The sequence below is a fragment of the Lissotriton helveticus genome, chromosome 1_1 (genome assembly GCF_964261635.1).
Source record: "Lissotriton helveticus chromosome 1_1, aLisHel1.1, whole genome shotgun sequence".
Classification (NCBI taxonomy): Eukaryota; Metazoa; Chordata; class Amphibia; order Caudata; family Salamandridae; genus Lissotriton; species Lissotriton helveticus.
The window spans coordinates 1,866,605,488-1,866,626,447 of record NC_136057.1 but is presented as its reverse complement, the minus strand read 5'-3'; positions in this window follow the sequence as shown (position 1 = coordinate 1,866,626,447).

Below are 20,960 nucleotides of genomic sequence, written 5' to 3'. Positions count from 1 at the left end.
CTCATTGACCTCAGAGACGGTCCTGACCAGTCCCGATTATTCCCGTCCCTTTATACTCCAAACAGACACCTCTGATCAGGGTCTCGGGCCGTATTATCTCAGGAAACACCCCAGGGAGAGAAACCGATACCATAAATCAGTCGCAAACTTTTTCCCAGAGAGAAAAACTATGCAACAATTGAGAAAGAGGCCATAGCCATAAAATGGTCCATAGAATCCTTATGCTATTATTTAGAAGGAAGAGAATTAACCCTCTTTACAGATCATGCGCCCCTAGAATGGTTAGCTAGAAATAAGGGAAACAATGAAAGGGTACTGAGATGGTTCCTATCCCTACAGCCATATAGATTCCAGACTAAGCACAGAAAAGGGAGCGAACAGGGAAATGTTGATTACTTGTCCAGATTTCCCCAAAACCAAAGCCCTAGAAGAAGGACAGCAAGGGAAAGGGGATGTGAGGAAAGGTGGGATAATCAGGATGGACTTACCGGGACATCATCCTGGGGAGAACCGCCACATCAAGCTACACCCCGAAACCGGGACTTAATCAAACTACCACAACCATGCTCCTCTCGTGTCTGTCCACAGCAAAACGTCTGCAACACCAACGACCCGGAAACAACACATAAGGACGCCGGAAACACTCTTTTGGAACCAATGAAAGGAAGCGTACAGCAAGAGGAGGAGTCGGAGACGGTAGGCGCGCTGGAAACAGGAAGCAAGTCGAGGAGAGAAGACGGATCTTGGGCGTGGAACTGCCAAGACGCGAGACCTGGAAAAGAAGACGCGGGACCCGAAGCCGAAACCGGAGAACCGGACGAGAGCTGGTGCGTAGATTGGTGGTGTCCGGAGGAGGCTGGGGAGCGGCCGCAACTCTGGAGAGTTGCGGCGGAGCCGGAGAGTGATAATGGCTCACGGGAAGGTGGGCTGTGGGAAGCGAGTGGTAGAACTGGGACAGGCTACGATTAAAGGGAGAGCGTTCTGCATAGTCGGGGGTGAAGACTCTGCACGAATATCCCGGCAGCATTTTGATGTTATCTTTGCCTCAGGTTATATATTCTTCACCAACTTTAAAGACCTGCACAAATCACTATATCCCCGATTCCTTAGGCACTGAATAAATGCCCTTCCCTCACTATTCCTCCACCCCCCCAGGAGGACATATAGAATTCTATCTACACAACGGTGTGGTGACGGTTATTACAACTTCTATTGAAACAATCCCTTATCTCACGGTTCCTCCTCTTCTTCTTCTCCTATGAGCCTTCGGGGAGACCACCCTTCCACCAAGCAAGAGGAGCCAGTCCAGCCTTCCATGGGATCCCAGCCCAGCTCAGATTCTTCACAGAACACTTCGGATGAAGAACAGGAAAAATCACCTATAACTCCTGTCACTGCTCATATTGAAAATAAAAATCCTTCTTTACACCAAATAATAAGCCCTCCTCGCTTGTTTATCAAACCTGCCCTCCCACAAGCACAAATACACCATGGTCGCCAGGTGGAGACCAAACCATATGACAAAACTGTGGTATGCAAACCATGACTCAAGTCAAGACTATATCCATAAGACATATAAGTGCCGTGGGCCCAAGGAACGACCCTAGGTAAGTAACCAGGCACCCCAAGAAGGCCGTGTGCAGAGTGGGAACACGACAATCGGCTCAATACAAGTCAATGGGAAAGTCGTGGTTGCAATTCTAAGGAAGGACCCTTCCCAGAGGACCCTGAAGAAACCCAGTGGAAGAAAGAAGGTTGGAGAGCCACCCAAACTGTGGATACCCTAGGAACCAGGATACCTACACCAGGGAAGCCAGGAGCATAGGTTTGAAGTGGTGTTGGAAACAGCTGTCGGACTCAACGGAGGACTTCAGGAAGATGCCGCTGCTGGAGAAGGTGAAAGTGTCCGGTGGATCTCAAAGGTGGATTCAAGTTTAGAAGTACCTGCAAGAAGAGGAGACACTCAATGCCACTCAGGAGTGACCAGGAGCATGGAAGACGAATGCCCACCAATGTATAGTGTTGTAGGAGAGCCAACAGTGGCCTTGAAGCTACAGCTGTGTGGACCAGGTGACGCTGTGGGAGACCAGGAGCTGTGCACAAGCTGTCCCACGCCGGATGTCGAGAGTTGAGAGGTTGGTGTCCGTCTGGAGCACCAACAAGCCTTGGCAACTGCAACCAACGTGGAAAGTGAAACAGGTACAGTGTCGGGAACAGCCAGGTCCAGGGGACTCACCACAACCAGGAGAGTCAGGGCAGGCCCCGAACAATCAGGGGAGCAAGCTGAATTCAAAGATGACCCTCAAGAGGTCCCACAGGCCAGAGGCACTGGAGTCACGAGAGGACCTCAAGCAGCTCACCAAAGATGCAAGAGTTGCAGTGAGGACGAACATCTGGGTCACTAGAGATGCTGACGGCTGGGGCTACTTGTAGCCCGAAGATCTTGATGGAAGGAAGCCAACAAGCCTTTGCAATGGCAAGTCGACCCGGTGCAAAGGGGTTCGGTTCCTGCGGCTCTGACGAGGGATACTGGCATCAAACTGGTGAGAGGACAGGGCAGGCCTCGAGGGATGTGAAGAACCACCACCTGTGTTGCTGAGCCTTTCGGAGTCCGAAGGAGCTCGGGATCAGCAGACGGGTCCGCTTCGTTGCGGTGCCTGCAGATGCAGGGAAGTTACTCCTTCACTTCAAGGGAGATTCCTTCAGGTGTCTTGGATGTCCACAGGCCTTGGAAGGTTCCTGTATGGAGCACAGGCACGGACGTTGCAGCAGACGAGCAAGGCGACGAGACCAGGAGCAGCAGGAGTATTCCTAGTTGCAGTCTTGATGCCCAGACGGTCAAAGAAGTGGTGTCTTGATATAAATTTTGTCCAACGACGAATCTAGGGACCCACCTACAGGTAAGCCCTTAAGTACCCTAAGGAAAGAGTTGGGACGATTCAGGGTTCCCTCCCAGGGGAGGGGTTGGACAGTGGGCAGGATACACCCATGTCCTTTGTCCAGGTTCTTGCCAAAGCGGGAGCCAACAGCTTCCTGAGCTGGCTTGAACTGGAATATGCAAGGAGGGCATCAAATGTGCCCTTCAAGCAGACTGAGTGGCGCTGGCAACCGCTCCCACCCAGCCCCAATATACTAAACCCTGTCTGGGAGGTGGCCACACCTCCCTGTGACAAGATACCTATTGTTCTGCCTCCCCCTGCTCGAGCTTGGCTCAGCACCAGGAGGGCAGAATTGTGTCTCTGGTTAGCAGCAGCCATGTTGTGCTGCCCAGGTCTAAAAGACTAGCCCAGGAGCACTGATGGCATGGAATCATACCTCCCACACCGTTTATGGTGTGGGGGTATGATCCCAACATGTTTGATACTAAACATGACAGGGTTTGTTGCAGCCAGTTAAGAGATGGTCATCGCTTAATGACAAATGGCCACTGTATGCATCGTAATGACTGATGCACTTACAACCCGGGAAAATGGACTCCTAAGGTTGTAGGGGTGTCCTGCTCATGCAGGGGCACCCTAACACTTAGAACCAAGCACCCTGCCTTCAGGATTGAAAGGCCTGCTTTAGGGGTGAATTATAGGTTTTAAGTGCAGTTACCTTAGATATAGGGAAACCTATATCTTTTGTAAGTGGTGTCCGCACCAGCTTACACAGGCTGCAATGTCAGGCCTGTAGTTACAGTTTGAGTGGTCTCCCATGGGTGGCATAATACATGCTTCAGCCCTGGGGGACCCCTGGTGTACCTAAGCCCTGGGTACCTCAGTACCATATACTAGGGACTTAGAAGGGTGTACAAGTATCCAATCTGGGGGGTACTCAAGTACTTACCATAACCAATTAAGGGGAGAAAGCAAAGAGACTAGGGTCCTGATTAGCAGGATCCCGGTTAGACTACTCAGAAACAGCATAGCACCAGGCAAAAAGTGGGGGTAACCATAAAAGCAGATCCCACTTTCCTACAAGTATCCTTTTGCAATCCATGCCCTGGGTACCACAGTACCACTTACCAGGGACCTACAAGGGAGGTATGGTATTTGTCACCAAATGGGAGTAGAAAGTGGGGGGGGGGGGGGGGGGGGGAAATCTGCAAAATGCCCCGTTTTCTTACAACTAGTGTAGCCAAGAGATCAACTCCTAGTTCTCCAGAGGTACCTCTCAGCAGGCCCTCGGCTGTTTTTAGAGTGTACTCCTTCTTGCCATAGGACTTCAGTTTGTGAGCAAAAGAGAACAGTTTTTGTACACACAGTCTGAAGTTCATAGACTAACGCTATTTGCAGGTTTGTGGGTAGCCTCGAACGCCATCAAGAACTAAAGCTTTCACCAGAGCCCTGGACTTTGCTGATCTATTGACGTCAAACTCAAGGCCGGTCTAAGGCTGCAGAGAACCCCACCGATTTGCCGTCGTTGAGAGGAAAAGAAAAAACTGAAAAGTTTCAAAGTGTGAAGGTAAAATATTGACCAGGAACAATCAACCCAGTGTCAGTATCTGAACCTGACTTCCATTGCGGTCACCCTTAAGTTTTGACTTTGCCAGAGGCCCTAGTTTTCTGGGCTCATAGACAATCACTAGGAGTTTTTAAAGCTTTTCCAAACTTTTTGGAGTAAAAAGGTGTGATTTATCGTATTCTAAGTAAACATAAAAATATATTCTACCTTTATAAATAGAGTGCTAAAAAACGAAGCAGCATTTGACAAGATTGTGGGCCAAGTAAAAGAGAAAAAATATCAGGGCTCTCATATATAGGCGGAGTTCCACCAATCGCAAAATACTTAATATTCTGCATAAGACACGCCAAATAATATAATGCAAAGTTTGGAACTCCCCAACCCCCACGTAATATTGGTAATGTCATAAATTTAGACGCCCTACGCGCAGATTTCCAACCCCATAAAAATCTATCAGCTATAGATTGTAATTTCCTCTGTTGTGATACGGGTATCTCCAATGGTACAGCGCGGAAATAATATAAAACTTTTGGCAAAATGGACATTTTTAAAACATTACGTCTCCCAACCAATGATAAATGTAGGCACTCAATTTTCTCGAGTTGATTTCTAACCGATTGCAATATATCTGACCAGTTAACCATGACTAACTCTTGAAGCGATAATCTAATTTTAATGCCCAGGTATTTAGCCTCTGGGGTAACCCGATTGTCATTAGGGCAAAGTCCTGGTGAGCATATAACCTGTGTTTTCTGGATATTGAGTTTATACCCTGACACATTACCAAATTCACGAGTCAGGCTTTCGATTTCACATAATGCAGATTCTGGATCCGATGTTATAATCGCAACATCGTCAGCGTAGGCTAACACTCGTACATTACCCCCAGGTAGAACCATAGATTGTATGTGTGTAGATGACATCAGCATTTTTAAAAGTGGTTCTATGTACATGGTAAATAGTAATGGTGAGCATGGGCACCCCTGCCGTGTGCCCCGGGTGATGTTAACTACTGTTGATTCTTGACCTGACAAGCATATCTTGGCCCTGGGATGTCGATATATGACTTGTAAAGCAAATATAAATCGTGGTCCAAACCCCATTTTCCCCAAGATCGCCCATAGGAATGCCCATGCAACGCGATCAAACGCTTTTTCGGCGTCTAAAAGCACCAAACCAACATTTGTATGATTTGCAGTAGCATAATCTAAAGTTGCAATAACACGATGTATGTGATTGATCGTGCCACGACCGGGAAGAAAGCCATGATGTTGTTCAGAGACAAGTGCCGGCACGACTTGAATCAACCGGTTCGCAAGAATTTTGGAATATAGTTTCGCATCTACATTAATGAGTGAAATAGGTCGATATGACCCAGGAAGATGCGAAGGCTTATCTTTCTTTTTAAACACAATTATACTAGCGTAGTCCCATGATGGAGGGGGATTTCCATTTTGGGCATCTAAAAACGTCGCCAACATATCCGCTTTAATAAACGGGAACAGGGTATGGTATATCTCTAAAGGAAGTTTATCGGGACCAGTAGCCTTCCCCAGAGCCAATTCTTTAAGGGCACTTTCAAGTTCTTGCATTGTAATTGGCAGCTCTAAATCTTCTTTAAGCACGGGGTCTAAAAGAACCAGATTTAAATTGGTATTGTCTGCATTTAAAGGATGGCGGTCTATACGGAAGCTTATCTCCCTTGGTCGTATTAATTTCTATACTCCATGTAATTCTATAGAATTGTTCCCGCCAATATTTTGGGATCATACTATGTGTACATGGGGGGAAAAGGCATATTAGCTATAGGCAATATTGTTAAAGATGGTACAATCGCTTCTTTTCAGGAGTTAAAAGGTATATATAGTCTTTCCCAACATGACTTTTTTAAGTATCTACAAATACGTGATTTTATTCTTAAACACCCAAATGCTTTACCACTGTGTCATAATGACCTTATTGAAATACTTAAAAAACCATCACGTATTGGGACTCTATACAATCATCTGGTGAATTTACAACAGGATGATATGGGAATGCAGGAATCCAAATGGTGTAATAGATTGGGTACATTGGCTGTGCCCTTTCAAGAGTCAATTAATATAGCCGCTAAAATTATTTTGTCTGCCAATTTATACTCGCAGCATTATAAAACTTTATTTAACCTTTATCATACGCCGTTTAAAATGATGAAATGGGGTAACGCTAATAATGGGAAATGCTATAGGTGCCAATCTGATCAGGCAGATATTGTACATATATTTTCAGACTGCCCTGTGTTAAAACCTTTCTTTATATCTATAGAAACATTTCTGGCTTTTATTACAAAGTGTGATGTTACAATCTCAAGAGAGATGATTATTTTTGGTTTATCTAATGATAACAATCCGTTTCCAGGGTATCAAAATAACAGATAGGTTGTATTTATGGCTATGGCGGTAGCTCGCCTATATATATCTTCAAAGTGGTTGAAGCCAGAAGCACCTATATATGAAATGTGGAGAGCAAAGTTTTACAATGTTTTTTATTTAGAATTTAATCTTTATCGGATTAAATCAGTTAGGAAAATGCAAAAAGGGTATAAAATTTGGCAGGCAATGATAGATCATTTGGATTCATAAAAAAAATGATTGTTTTCTTTCATTCTTTTGGTTAATATGATGATATCGCTGCTTATACAACATGCTTAGATACTGTTTCTTATTCTTTGAGTATTTTTGATTGTATACCTGCTCTAGCAATCTGTCTGTTTTGTGTGGCTTTGAACTGAACCAATAAAAAAAAAAAAATAGTGAGTTCTTTTAAATTTTGTTGTGTTTCTTACTTATTGACTGTTGGGTACTGATAGATGCTTTACACTTCTTACCTTTGAGTTAAGCCTGCACTGTGCCACAGCTACCCAGGACTGAGTTAATGTTTGGTTTAAAGAACTCTAAATGAAACTGACACGGAATAATGACATTATTACCGTGAGAGGTTTCACAATCATCCCAAATTTTCTCACACCTACCATATAAATTGTGTATCCTGGCCAACTCTGAATACGCTTGGTCTTATATAATAACATCCTAAATGCCGCTCTTCACTCATTGGATTCCTTGTTATGACATTGTGTCCAAGAGTGGCTGTACGATTGTATCTTAGTCATTCACCACTTCTATCAGAAGACTTATTTGTGCCTCAACTATATGGATAGGCATAAATTGAGTTTTATAGGATGTTGTGCAGACCCTTGACAAATCTCAGCATGTGCCAAGGTCGAAAGCTTAAAGAATATGTCTGATTTTCTGGTGTAGATCAACTGAACCTATTAGGATTATATGTGTGTTTGACCAGATTTCCTTTTACATAGCAACTGGCTCCTCATTAATTTGACCAGCATATATGTTCCCTTAGTATAAATATTTAACTGATTGTGTTAACTTAGCCAGAGCTAGGAGTAATACCTCAGTAATACCACAGCTTTAGAAAAACATGGGTTGTTTTTCAATAATTCAGCAGTAACATCACCTTTGCTACAGCAGAAAAGCAGCTGTTACATTCATCATAAGGAATATATGCCACACAGCTTCAAGTAGAGCACCATTATTTCCCAAAAGATTTTTTGAGCCAAGGGTGGTTCATTACTAAGCTCATAAGTCACCTTTTCCTCTGGAATACTGTCACGAGGGTAGCAGGGAAACGAAAGACCAATGGGGCGACTGGTGGGAAGCCCGGGAACTCTCAACCCCTTTGATTTCTCATCGCCAGGAAGAAACATGGCCAGGCTCGAATGCGGAGCTCTCTACTTGTGAGGACGGTCCCTTTAACTGGGAAGATGCTGCCCCCTCTGATATCATGAGTTGCCGTCCAATAAGGAGCCAGAGAATACGGAACACGGTGTGCGTCGACACCGGAGGAAGTCTGGAGAGTGAGGAAGAAGGACATTGGGACCGTGCAGCCGAAGGGAACCCGAGACGACCGGAGAAGGTATCCAGCCTGGAGAGAGAAGACCCGCCACGAGACTGGGAGCTAAAGCCAGTAGGCCAACGGGAAAACGTATCGCTGAGCCACGCGCCAGGAGGAGCGTGGCTGACCCAGGTACGGGCCAGATTCTCAGGCTGGGTCGGGAGGCGGGGGAAATCGGAGGGCTAAGATCTTGTGCCGTCTACCTTCTCCCCGTGTACATTTTGTAAATACCCCTCCCTCACATTCACTCCTGTCACACTCGCGCCCTCGCTGCTTGTTCACCGGTGCACCAGAGTGATTCCTCACACCCCTCCCCGAGAGTGCTGAGACAACCGGGACAAGTTACTGATTTAGTTTTGTTTATCTTTACTTTCTGGGTATACGGAGAACTTTCCCTGCCTTGACCAGACCAGCAGAACAGAATACAACCAGCCCCAAGAAGAGGAGGATCCCTCGTGACATTCTTGTTTGTTTTTCCTTCATCCCTAATCTACCCACAAGTACTGATAAAACTGGCTTCTCATAAGAGACGAGATTATTTGAAAATAAAGCCATCTTTACCCAGACGCACTATTCTTCGTTTTCCTTCAGACCCCGCTACAAATACATAACACATTCTGTTTAGTACTATCTGAGTCTTGATTTGAAATTGCACCTTTTTTCATGCAATACTTAGATGCAGTGGGCCCTTTGGATGTCACAGGTGGTTTCCTGGCGTTAACATCTTCTATTAAACTGGTTCTCCTATGCTAGCTAGTTTTGACACCAGACACACTTTTTTTACTTTGGGATAGCACCCCCAGGTCTATCCATAGGAACTCCCATCAGTGACTGCCTAGCAATGGGCGTGTTTGGAGACTCACTCAAGTCTATTGGAGTGAAAATTGACTTGACTTTCTCAAGTAGGAGAGACATCTTAGAGAGCTGGACACTGGAGCGGGTTAACGCTTTCTTTGCATTCCTACCAAACGTGGAGCTCTGTTCTCCTTACTCTTTCCCATCTCACTAATGTATTCAATTCTTAAAATACATACACATATCACTGTAGATAGACAAGAACTGTAAAATGAAGTTTAAATTAAAAAAGACAAAAAAACAATTTATGAAAAATCGTTTGCTAACCAAACTACTATTTTGTATTACTGGCCTGCTAGCTCAGATGTTTACACTGTCCAAGATAGCCTTTATTCCTGCCACAGCACTATTCTTAACTCCGATTAGGCTTCTCTGGTGCACAAAAGCAAGCAGTCCAAAGAAAACAGGATCATGATGGCATTTAATCAAGACTTTTGGGGGCTGGGGGACGGCTGAATGGCTTGAGTGACATCCTTAGATCTAAGCAACACCCTCTCACATACCCACGGACAGCTTCAATATCCTGAGTGGAGCAGGATTGGATCAGGTAAAACTTGGTTCGGGGGGTCTCCCCAACACAACTGATTAGGCTTAATCAAGCAAGTGGCTAGGAGACAAGCCAATAGATACAACTAAAAGCTGATAAGTCAGTAAATTACAGAAATTCTTTCAAGTGATTCTAGTTTAGCATGACTATCAGGCAAGATGCCATTACAACTAGGCCCAACTGATGAAATGCATACAATGTAAATTAAATACGATGTACTTTAAAGGAGCCAGAAAAATTCTAAAAGCGATGTTAATGGACAGCTAAGAGGAGTGGCCAGGCCCCACCCAGCCCAGCCTGATAGGCATAGACAGAGCCGGGCTTCAGTGGGGATGGTCCTCACCATTCATGATCTTCTTGCTCCTGTTGTAGTCAGAGCCTTACTGCAGGGGACTTTGGTCTTCAGGGTTCCTTGTCCTTCTTGGGTAAGGCCATAGAGTTCTTGTGGGCTCCCAGAAACTCTGGAAGGTGGGTTGGCCTGTCCCGATCAGGCATTAACTGGTTCAAGCATGTAGCAAAGCAACTGAATATCAAACACAAACTTTTAGGTTTTCCACACTGGTGTTTGTCCCATTAACAAGAAAATCTCTTTTCAGGTGTGAACTTGATCAGGTTTAGCAATTTCGGTAAATGGGACAAATGTGTGAGAAATGTTCTCAATTCGTTTGTATGCTGAAGCAGCAAAAGCAATGCCACACCCAACCAACTTTCAATATTTGCCAATTAAGAATGGAAACATACCCTTTCAACATCAATCAACAGAATGCAAGTACCAGATACACAAACAAGAAAGCTATCAAGTTTATATGCTTTTGACAAAGGCAATTAGTCAAGACTGGTTTGTGAAAGACGTTTTTTATTGATGATGCATTTGTCGCTGACTCTCATGGCCTCTTGTAAAATTAAAAGACTTTATGTAGGAAAATGCGTATTTTACTTGCTATAATGGTTTATTTAGTGCATGGTTTGCAGTGCAAGAGTGGTCAACTAACTAAGTGCTACCTGCTGCTTAGGAACATACCTGGGGTTGACCGAGATGTCGGAGATAGACTAGTACCACCAACATGTATGGACTTAGCTTCAGAAATGTCTGCATCTCTTATCCCTTCCTGTACCGACCAAAGCTTTCACCGCCAGCTATCACTTGGTCTTGTCTAAAGACTAGCCTAGAAGTCCCCATTGAACAAAATACATTCGTGATTGTAACTCAGGTGGCGAACTGACTAAACCTTGCTTGTGACAGCTGGCAGCACAACAGCTTATTTGTGTCAATGCTGTTCCACAGTAAAGTGCTACATAAACGTTGGACTGCCCATTTCTAAGCACCTATAAGCACATTTTTGAAACTTTGCCTTTAAACATGGATTGATTCTAATGAGCACTGCTCAATTGAACAGAAAATGGGTTATTTATTTTAGGAGTTCTGCGTGAACCTCGCTGACAGAACTAGGGTTATCAGCAATGTAAAAGTGAGCCCTGGCTATCATTTTAACTACCCTTCTATAGGTCAAGAGAAATTTGTTTTGATTGTTTGATTCCCCTGTGACAAGTTTCACACATCAAGGAGCATCTACAAACCAGTCCTCCAATACTTACAGTGGTAAAAGATGTATTTCCTTCCTCATCTCTAACAAAACGAAGACTTAAGCACTATATCCCCGATGTCATGATCAACCCACATACACCACCACATCCCTTTCACCCATACACGCAGATTACGCCAAGCACACTCGGCAACCCTGCATTTAAAAACACCTGCACACTATCTTCTGAGTCATCACCAACAAGGAAATTAACACAAGAGAGGCCACAAAACATTGCACAGAAATCAAAAAGACATAGATAACCTTCTCCCATCCTCTCATCTGAATAGTTAAAGACTTCCACTTCTCAAACAAAGCTAGGTTTTCTGCTTCGTGTGCCTTTATATTGCCGAAAGCAAGCCCCCCCCCGACTGCAAATAATAGCAAATTGCCCAGAAAGAAGAGATGGATTAAAAGCAGTTCTGCTTATGCAGAAACAGAAGCATTTTCTCACCCTTTCCAGCTCAGTGCTTTTATTACCGGTTATCTAATGCAAATTCACTCCAACAACTCCCTCTCTTTTGTCTTTACCTGCAGACCTTCAAGACCCAATCCCAAATTTGATTTCACCAATACACCATTATTTGCTACAGTCCAGCTAAACTACTTCAGTACCTGGTGTAACAAACCCAAAAACCACAATGATATGCAGACTAGACTAATGGTCAGCCTTGAGAATCTCAACCGATATCAGCTGATGACAAGATTTACCCAATCAGCCACACACTATCTAGATGCTATACTTTTCACCATATAACTTCATAATAAGCCTTCAATACACTCCTCTCATGGAAGTTGACCATATGGCCATTCCCTTGTGCTTTCAAGCTTTGCACACCACAAGGCCTGCATCACCACCAAAATCTAACATAACCAATCATCGAACAACAAGACAACTCTTTTGTGGACACAAACCAACACATCTTATCCTCTCTGTCGTAGATAACCCAGATATTGCAAATAAATACTCATAACATCATGTTCCTATCACTACTCAATCACCTCTGTGTGATAAAAAAAGAAATAAACAAATGATTAAACCCAGACCTAAACCAAATAAAACAAATAACAGTGTAACAAAATTGGCAAAGGTACATGATCCTACCAAAAAGCTAACAAATATGCACCAGCTCAAGGTATTAACATCCTTTAATGCAAAAAGCTAAAAACAAGCATAGTTATTTCAAGAAAGTAGCTTTGGTTCAGTCTTTGCAGAAAGGTGTTTTCAATTTCCATTAGATAAGAAACGTTACGTTACGAATTTTTGTATTGCGCACAGCTGCCCCAGCTAAGGGGCGTCCTGGCGCATGGCAAGTAATCAGCAACATCTACAGGGAACATAACAGAGAAAAGAAGGAAATTTACTTAAACAGAAGAGTTTTTAGAGCCCTACGAAAGGTTAAAAGATCAGAAAGCAGTCGCATATCAACGGGGAGCGAGTTCCAGAGCTCAGCCGCTCTAACCCGGAAAGAACGGCCACCTACCCGGCACAACCTGTAACGGGGGATCACTATAAGAGCTTGACCCAAGGATCTTAGAGATCGGGCGGGCACATACCAGGACAGAAGGTTCATAAGAATTTGAGGGCTCCCACCCCTCAAAATCTTAAAGGCCAGACACAGTACTTTGAACTGGATTCTTGACCTGATAGGCAGCCAATGCAGAGGTCTCAAGGTGCTGGAAATGGAACATGTTCGGGGTAGGCCGACAATGGCTCTCGCCGCGGCATTCTGGACGCGTTGGAGGCTCCGCCCGCCCCTCACAACAAAGCTGCATGCACCATGTCCATCATCCCCTTAAAACAGAGGTCTTCAAACTGGGGGGGGGGCCCCCGTGGGGGAACCTTAAGTGATCTCGGGGGGCGCCAGGCTCTGGCCTAGAGAAGCATCATGCTTTGTTTTAAGTAATAACAAATTAGAGGCAGTAAGCCACTTTGTAATGGGCCATCACGAACATCTTTTGACATTTATATCCTGACTGTGAGTGGGTGTAAAAGGGGCAATAGAACTGAATGAACTGCAATGTGTAAATATGTTAAGACCTATTTAAACATAGCCAATTTAAGAGAATAATCGTGACAAATTGAGCTGAGGGGGGCCCTGATGATTTTTCTTTTTAACACAGGGGTGTGGCATTAATAAGTTTGAAGACCACTGACTTAAAAGCCCTATGAAAGACTCTAGTTAGCCACTTCAAAGACAACATTCACACATACACACAGCACACTTGTATTAGTTTTAACACCATAAACAATCTCTCACAATACTGAGTCTTTTATTCTAATTTCTTTTTCTCAAATCCAATAACTAGTTGCTTATGGCAAAGTAGGCTGCCAGCCTGATTTGTACCCATCTTTCTTTTTCAGGCAAGTCCTCAAACTGCCTCGACCCACTTTCTTAACCTTGTCTCTTTCGGAATCGATTCTGTTCCAAGTAAATTCAAAACTGCCCAAGTAAAGCTTTAATAAATATTTTTTTTTAAACTCAAACCAATAGACTATGCTGTGAAATATTCCTTTATAACTAGCTACGTCAACAAGGAGGCTACAACATTCCATAAGACATCTTGGAAATCCACAATCTTCTCAACCTTAACAAAATCATTTACAGGCTTCCCTGCTATGGAGTCAGCCTCATCTCTATCTGGACAACAACCTCAAGAGACAAGCAGTCGAGCACAGGTAAACACATCCCACTAAAACTCTTAAAAGCTTTCAACACCACTGTCTACCTTTAAATTGGGTATTAGTAACAAGCAGCATTTGCAACATTGAAAGTAAAAGCGGAGGTATGAAAAGCTATACAATATAAAAAGATATAATACTACATCATACCACTATAATAGACCAACTACAACTCATGAAAGTGCAATACAGAGTCATAGGTGTGATCAAGTCTTCCTAACTGGTAGATCCCCAAGTGCCTCCTTTGCCGCTTTCTGCTCTGGATCACGTTGGCTCTCCCTCTTATACCAAAGGCAAGATGAATGGACGAAAGACTCCCAAAGGGCACTCATTTTATCCTACTGCACTGCTTCACCACACACTAGATACCACTTTCTAGATACAAGAAGTCATCCTAACCATGTTGGCTCACTCTCAGACGAAACACAGATGCTCATTTCTGCCCATTTAGACCATAAGACACCCAGCAAAACAAAACTCACAAATAATTGGTCACCTGGGTTGTACAACGCAGGTAATTACTTCGCATGCCTTTGCCACGCATTTTTTAGCGCGCATGTTTTTACCACGAATATGCATTTACAATGCATGCCAATACCACAAATTGTTTTTAGATTTAAAAACAATGTATTTGTGGGGGGGAGACTGCCCCCACTTCCCCCAACTTACCTTGTGGTATTGGCATGAGTTGTGAATGCATATTCGTAGTAAAAATATGCATACTAAAAAAATGTGTGGGAAAGGCACAAGGAGGTAAAAACTTTGTTGCAAGGGCTGTTTCCCAGTCACCTCCAACATAAAAGGCAATGGGAAAAGTTTCAGCGCTCCGTCAATTATCTTCTTGTGTTTGCTCTGTGCCTTCCCACCCTTGCCTCACACAATCCTTCCAAACTGCACCGGCACCACCCCAACAGCAATGGTCAATGTACCTTGCCTTCTTTCTTGCTCCTCCTTTATAGTGATAAAGCTTGATATTTATATATCAACATATTCCCAAACCAACCAACATAATTTCATTACAATGAAACTTCAGTCTGCAGGAAATCCAGTGCCATGAGAAAATTGCAAATTCATGTCATCCCACAGCGCTTCAAGGCCAAGCAGATGGCAGACGTGTGCCATATAAATACCATGCAAAATACCATATTACGTATAATGATGCTTTACCCTATTTAAGTATTATAGAAAAAAATATCGCCTAAATGTGGTCTACACAAAGTAGTATAAGCCTTTTTCCAGTTGCACTTCCTCCTCAACACGATCTACAGCAAGGATAACATATTTGCTTCTTCATGCCATTCCCTTTGTCACAGAAAATACGATAGGGAGTTATCTCAATGTGATGCTTTTTTATAATGAGATATGGAGGGCTATAAAAGGTAAGGACATTGATAATATAGGACGTTGAATGTTAGAAAAGCTCATATATCCTGATGTAATGATTGCATTCTCCAATGTTAATAAAGACATTTACTAGAAACAACTTGCTCTAGGCATGCACCTTATTTGCTGAAGTTACTGAAGAAGGCATGTGGTATTTTATGATTAAAGGATTTCCATCAGTAAGGCGCACAGGGTCCTTCATTAGAAAATGTTAACGTTTGAGGGATTTAAAAAATATGAATAGGTGCCACATCTCATAGTATTCATCTACACACCTTTCACAGATCTGAGATGGCATGTGGGAGCTGGTAATTATCAAACGATCCAAATTCTTTGCTTCTACAATGGTTCTTTCTATTTACACTGCTAACCCTAGCAAGAAGAGGGCATGAGAGAACTGCGCAGAAGCCAAAAAAACAAACCACAAACGGGGGAATTGTAGCACAAGAACATATGTTTTAAATACACTTACATTCTTGAAATGTTGCAAAATAGTACATACAGCAGACAGAGTGGTAAGGTACCAGAATATAGTGTTGAATATTGTGCTATCAACATATCGTAGTAAAAATATCAATAATTCAAAAAATAAACAAGGTGGGCACAGGTTTCCTACACCTAGCTCCACATATATACCTTGACAATATATGTATCTTCACAGTAGGTAGATGTGAGAATTAGAACCAGTAAATCTTTCTTTGCCTACTTTGGTTTACCAAAAAGTCAAAGGGAAGGGAAACCCTTCTGATTTTTCTGTATTGTAGGAAGCGGAGTGATCCCCTTCTTGCGTCTTTCTCATCTCCCCTTGATTCATTCACTACTTACACTTAACTCATCAATATTTTGGTTGTCAGTATTTTGCAATGATATTTTTGGTAGCACAATATTTAAACATTGATATTCTGACACACAACCAGAAGAACTGAGATCTCTAGCTACTAGTTGTTTTAATATTTACATACTGTAAGCCTCGCGGCACCATGTGGCAGCCTAACACAACAGGAGCACAATACAATTTCTGTCACACACATTTTCGTGTTATCCTGGAAGGGCCACCTAAAATCTTACACATTAACAATGGCTAATTTTGATGTCTCATAACAGGTGGGACGCTTCTAAGTACAGGCACAACACTGCATTGTCCAAGTGTCACCAACTGATGTAACACAATGGTGGTAGAAAAAGGGGTAACACTAGTGGCTAGGTAGAGTCTACCAAGTTTACAGCAAGAACAAATGTTAAACAAATGTCATTGGCAAAATACTTTTAGTTTCGACACTAACCAGTTATGCAGTTCTCACCACACAATGAAATGACTTCTTTGTTGGGTCTTGACTCAAAAGGTTTTTACTATTAGCCACACAATGGCACTTACTTTTTTATTTATCTCCAAACGATCAAAGGCTGTAGAGAGCTGTCTGAAGCAATCACAGAAACGAATGAACATCTTCCAAATTCCATTACGCTGGTTTTTATAACAAGGTACTCAAGCATTGATGCATTGCACTGGGTGTGAAACTGTGAAATCATTGTAACTGAAACAATATGGAGAATTCCAGGCTGAATGCAAAGAGGTTCACTCACTTGGCCTACATAAGGCACCAGGAGAGACAGACACCAGTCAAACAACCACCAGGCCAAGCAGCTACGCAACCAGGGTGGTGCAACACAGAAGCTTGATGCTTCTATCATTCTGTGACGTTTACACAAGCCAAGAGGGATAGTCTGGCCAGTGGCTGACCAACTAATGAGTCTAGAACCCAACACCCCCACTTCTTTCCAAACAACAACTAGGTGTGCGCTGTAATGTTCGTGGAGAAAACACTTTTTCAATCAATGGGGGTGAGTTGTATAAAATAGAAAGTAAGACAGAGGGGTAGTTTGTGTATGAAGTGGGGAATGAAGTCTAGCTACAGTACCAGAAATAGTGTGTGAGAAAGAGAGTAAGAATGGGAGAGAAGATTATAACATAAGTTAACATAACATGCATTTGTAAAGTGCACGTTCACCCGTGGGCATTTTTGTGCTGAATAATAGATGTTTATTGTCACCTAACTCAATGGTACTCATTTTGTTGACCTCAGAAGGATAAACGGCTGAGTGGACCCACCAGGATTTGAACCTGTGAGTAAGAGGGTAAACACAGGCCCATAAAAGTGAACTGCATTAGTCCACTAAACTACCAGGCCCCTTTATAGATGTATAGAGGTTGCATTTGTGTACGCAGAAGAGACCGAAAAAAGAGGAGTGTGTGTGTTTGCAGGTTGGAGTTTAAAAAAGTTATTGTAGTGGCGGTCTAGCTGTTGCACGTCACGTACCGACGTGACGTGCGATCGCCATGTTTAGGGCTGCGCGCGCAGCGCGCATTCAGAAGCGCGAAAAGCCGACAGAGCTGCTGCGGCTCGGCGCTCTTTAGCAAAAACAACAAGTGATGGACTGAATGTGGATCAATGTCACACACTCCCCCAGTCAAAAGATCTGGGCCCAAATCCATCGTTTTTTTGCACTCCACACCACCCTGGGTTAGACAATGGCGATATGCAAATCAGCTCTGACCCTGTTGCCCCATGGGAACAGTCCAGTCCGAACTACAAAAGCCATGTCCTTCCCAGAACGGAATCAAGCATCCGAGGACCGGACCGGTTCCGAGGTAACACCTCTCTTCAGCCCGGCTAGCTTGACTCCAAGTGTTGTGGAGTGCCTGGGACCCACGTCTGGGCATCCCCAGCGCACTTAGGGCGGCAATTGCAAAAACAACAAGTGATGGACTGAATGTGGATCAATGTCACACACTCCCCCAGTCAAAAGATCTGGGCCCAAATCCATCGTTTTTTTGCACTCCACACCACCCTGGGTTAGACAATGGCGATATGCAAATCAGCTCTGACCCTGTTGCCCCATGGGAACAGTCCAGTCCGAACTACAAAAGCCATGTCCTTCCCAGAACGGAATCAAGCATCCGAGGACCGGACCGGTTTCGAGGTAACACCTCTCTTCAGCCCGGCTAGCTTGACTCCAAGTGGTGTGGAGTGCCTGGGACCCACGTCTGGGCATCCCCAGCGCACTTAGGGCGGCAATTGCAAAAACAACAAGTGATGGACTGAATGTGGATCAATGTCACACACTCCCCCAGTCAAAAGATCTGGGCCCAAATCCATCGTTTTTTTGCACTCCACACCACCCTGGGTTAGACAATGGCGATATGCAAATCAGCTCTGACCCTGTTGCCCCATGGGAACAGTCCAGTCCGAACTACAAAAGCCATGTCCTTCCCAGAACGGAATCAAGCATCCGAGGACCGGACCGGTTTCGAGGTAACACCTCTCTTCAGCCTGGCTAGCTTGACTCCAAGTGGTGTGGAGTGCCTGGGACCCACGTCTGGGCATCCCCAGCGCACTTAGGGCGGCAATTGCAAAAACAACAAGTGATGGACTGAATGTGGATCAATGTCACACACTCCCCCAGTCAAAAGATCTGGGCCCAAATCCATCGTTTTTTTGCACTCCACACCACCCTGGGTTAGACAATGGCGATATGCAAATCAGCTCTGACCCTGTTGCCCCATGGGAACAGTCCAGTCCGAACTACAAAAGCCATGTCCTTCCCAGAACGGAATCAAGCATCCGAGGACCGGACCGGTTTCGAGGTAACACCTCTCTTCAGCCCGGCTAGCTTGACTCCAAGTGGTGTGGAGTGCCTGGGACCCACGTCTGGGCATCCCCAGCGCACTTAGGGCGGCAATTGCAAAAACAACAAGTGATGGACTGAATGTGGATCAATGTCACACACTCCCCCAGTCAAAAGATCTGGGCCCAAATCCATCGTTTTTTTGCACTCCACACCACCCTGGGTTAGACAATGGCGATATGCAAATCAGCTCTGACCCTGTTGCCCCATGGGAACAGTCCAGTCCGAACTACAAAAGCCATGTCCTTCCCAGAACGGAATCAAGCATCCGAGGACCGGACCGGTTTCGAGGTAACACCTCTCTTCAGCCCGGCTAGCTTGACTCCAAGTGGTGTGGAGTGCCTGGGACCCACGTCTGGGCATCCCCAGCGCACTTAGGGCGGCAATTGCAAAAACAACAAGTGATGGACTGAATGTGGATCAATGTCACACACTCCCCCAGTCAAAAGATCTGGGCCCAAATCCATCGTTTTTTTGCACTCCACACCACCCTGGGTTAGACAATGGCGATATGCAAATCAGCTCTGACCCTGTTGCCCCATGGGAACAGTCCAGTCCGAACTACAAAAGCCATGTCCTTCCCAGAACGGAATCAAGCATCCGAGGACCGGACCGGTTTCGAGGTAACACCTCTCTTCAGCCCGGCTAGCTTGACTCCAAGTGGTGTGGAGTGCCTGGGACCCACGTCTGGGCATCCCCAGCGCACTTAGGGCGGCAATTGCAAAAACAACAAGTGATGGACTGAATGTGGATCAATGTCACACACTCCCCCAGTCAAAAGATCTGGGCCCAAATCCATCGTTTTTTTGCACTCCACACCACCCTGGGTTAGACAATGGCGATATGTGTGACATTGATCCACATTCAGTCCATCACTTGTTGTTTTTGCAATTGGCGCTCTTTAGGGCACCTGTAATTAATAAAGACCAGTTAACCTACAAATGTTGCAGCGTCCTCATTGGGGCAAACCACGACATTACAATGGCGACGAAGGTGGGATTCTAGACCCCCTGCCCCCCGCAGAGATCCAGACCGCCGAGGAAAACAGCAACTACCGGTGGCCAGAGGGCACGCAGCAAAGAACAGGGCCACGGGAAACCCGGTGCCAGGAGGAGCAGGCCGTCGAGAAGTGTCCTGCAGCCCCCCACATAGGTACTACACCCTAAAGAGCGTGGCAGAGCTCAGCACAGCCAAGGGAAGCAATTATCAACCCGAAGGGGTAGCCCAAGCCCCAGAGACGCCAAGCAAAGCGCGCCTGAGCACGCGACGACCCACCAGACGGGGGGAACCGCGCTGGATCCCCCAGGCAAGATCGAGGGGGCTGACGAAGGTAGTCCCCAGGCGCAAGCAAGCAAAGAAGAGCGAGACAACACGCCAGGAAGTCCCAGAGGCCAAACGAGCGCGCATCCCACGGTCAAGAGCGAGAAAATGAGTGCGCAGGCGGGGTACGCGATGGCGCCAGTGCAATTCCTGACCAGACCAGGAGAACCGCTAATGAAGTGGGAGGACTGGAGGGAATACATTGATAATTTCATAGGAGTCTTGGAGGACGAAAATGAAGAACAATTCAATCCCAAGAGGAAGAAACGCATATTGTTGCTCAACCTGGGCCCAGAAGGCCTGAGAATTTACAAAAGCCTAGTGCCAAAAGAAAGAGGGAGCACCGACAGGGACGTGTATGCCCATGCCATCGAGGACCTGAACGAGCACTACAGGCCTGCGGTGTGTGTCTCAGTGGACAGGTTCAATTTCCAGCAAAGGAAACAACGCCCGGAAGAGACAGTAGAGGAATATGTTGCGGCCTTAAAGAGACTAGCGTCCACGTGCA